This window comes from Pteronotus mesoamericanus, unplaced genomic scaffold, assembly GCF_021234165.1.
Source record: "Pteronotus mesoamericanus isolate MK-2021 breed Mesoamerican mustached bat unplaced genomic scaffold, CSHL_Meso_final scaffold_83, whole genome shotgun sequence".
In the NCBI taxonomy this organism is placed as follows: domain Eukaryota; kingdom Metazoa; phylum Chordata; class Mammalia; order Chiroptera; family Mormoopidae; genus Pteronotus; species Pteronotus mesoamericanus.
The window spans coordinates 1,008,916-1,011,580 of NW_026555328.1; positions in this window are offsets into that span (position 1 = coordinate 1,008,916).

The window sequence follows — 2,665 nt, forward strand, 5'->3', positions numbered from 1 at the left end:
GAAAACTTCGCCGCTTACTCCTGTGCAGTTGGGTAGGGGGTCTCATCCTCTGCGGGCCTCAGTTTTCTCATGTGTAATGTGGGTGATTTTGCCCTAGTTCATTGTACCTAAATGAACTCACTTAGAGTGAATGTTACCTGGCAGATCCCGGAGGTGGGCAATCTCCTGTCTTGAGGTGTATGTTAACTGTGCACATCCTTGCCTTCTTTTCTCCCACCCAGTGCTTAAGTATCAAATTTATGGCTCCCTCTTTTCAACATTTTCAACATTTATATGTGAAGCTGAGGTACTGGTAAGATGCACCACCTTTGTCCTGGCACATCTGGGCCCTCAGCCATGCTGCATACCCTCTCAGCTGCTCCTTTTGCCCTGTTCTAGAGACAGGTTGGGTGGCCTCTGAGCTTCCTTTTAGCCAAAACAATGGTCTTTGCTCCAGTGTGTAAACCTGCCTCTTCTCCTTTGCATGAGACCCAGGAAGGGCTTTGAGTCATTCACAGCATGAGAACCAGAGAGAACATCTTGGAAGTTGCCCAACTATATCCAGCTCTTCTCTGAAGTTATTCTTAGAACTGCCTGGGAGTGGTCCTCTGGGATCCCAGTACTCCTGTCACGCCATCCCAGTGGCTTCTTTTAGAAACCATTGCTTCTCCAGTGGACGGGTTGTGAGAGGGCCTGGGAAGTTGTCCAAGGATGCTCAAGGGCCTGAGGAGGAAGGTCAGGACACCCAGGCCTCAGCGCTGAGCACAGCTCCCACCTGCGGAGTCATTCCACAGTATCAGATGGAGCGCAGCCCACCTTGACCGCTGACCAAGGAGGAGGTGAAGAGTTTTCAGACAAAGGCTCCTGGAGAATGAAAAAGTGGATTGAGAGCCATTAACACCTCTTACTCTTTGTCTGGCATCACACAGCATCCACAATGCACCTTGATGAATTCAGTCTGTTGAAATCGCCTCCCTAAGCGTAAAGGGGTGGCATGGCTTCTCCAACGTTCCTCCTTGTGCCCTTGTGCTGCTAGTGCCTGGCTCAGCCTCCTCATGATCCTGGGCCAAGGAAGGCCCTGCTGGGAGGCTTTGCCTCTGTCCCTTGCTCAGTGGTGCAGTTCCCCACTGCAGAAGAATCTCAACCCATTCTTGCCCAGCTCTTCCAGGCCCCAGCTCTCAGTTCCTTAAATTCCTGCCTTGCCTAGAGACCTGAAAGGCAACCGCAAAGAACCACACCCAGCGTGTGCTCAGTACCTTACCGCACTGCCTCTGCCCTGCATCACGTTCCCTCTGCCCCCTGCTTCCTGAGCTCCTGTCCTCAGCTGGAGGGGTGGCTCTCAAATGCCCATGGTGATAAGGGCAAGATGACTTAAGAGGAGCAGCCTAGCCAGAGACCCCTCCCAGGTTAACTGTTAATCATTGCTTATCTGTTCCTGTAGCCCGTTTTCACATCCCTTCCCCCGCCTGGGGTAGCACATCAATCTCCCACCTGAATGCTAATCCCTTCCGCCCATCCGTTTCCCGCCGGAATGCTAGGGCTTATAAACCCCTATCTAACCCCGATTCGGGGCTCAGAATTTGGAGACTGCCTCCTCTGAGCCCGCGCGTGTGAATAAAGGCTTACTCCGTTCCCTGAATCGTGTCTTGAGTCTGGCTTTCCGTAACATTTGGTTCCCTGACCGGGAAACGACTCACACGAGCAGGCCGTTTGCCTCCGGTGAAGACGGCTGGGGTCGGCCGGGTGAGCCCGGACTCCAGAGGGAAGCACGTGCCCCCGTGATTTCGGGTCCCGAGGGGCTGGGCTCCCCTTGGCCCCGACCTCGGGCCGTTCCATAACCTGGGCACTCGGGGAGCAGACCCAAGCCTACCTGAAGGCGCCAGATTGGTAAGTGCCCCAGGGACCAGACCCGAATCAGACCCACCTATAAGTGGTGGAAGGAGAGGCTGATCACCTCTCAGGCCGACCAGCCTCTGGCACGGTTTCCCTGTCGGGAGGGAAAGTGTTAACCTCTGTGTGATTGAGTGAGTGACTGACTGTGTGGCTCCACAGGCCAGCGGTGTTCCCCCGAACCTACGGAGTCTGAGTGAGCCCTAACCTGCGGGTCCTCGGTCTGTCATACGGCATAATGGCTGGGAAGCTAACCTGGACTCTACTCGGGCAGCCTTAGCTAAGACAGACCCAAGTCCCTCGCGAGAGGAGAGGCCAGGCGGGCGAAAGTGAAAGTATCCTTGCTGCCCCCGTTTCTCTGCGCCGTTTCGGGAGGGATCATGGGGGGCAGACAGTCTACCGTCTTAGATTGCATGTTAAGGAATTTCGACCGGTTCTGGGGCCAGCAGCCCGATATGGATCCGGGGCAATTAGAAATTTTCTGTTCCGCTGAGTGGCCCAGGTTCGGGGTAGGCTGGCCTCCTGAAGGAACCCTTGACCTAGACATAATTAGGGCTGTCCATCTCATAGTCACAGGAAGTCCAGGACACCCAAACCAATTCCTCTACATAGAAAAGTGGCAGGAGCTAGCGCAAGAGATGCCCGACTGGCTCCGGAAGGGTGCGAGGGTCAAACCTCGTCACCTAGGCGCTACGGGAGGGCGAGCCAGGGGAGCCCGGAACTGTTGCTCCCGATCAAAGGAAAGGGATGTAACCCGCATCCTAGTTGCCAAATCAGTGGCGAGACCCCCTATCTA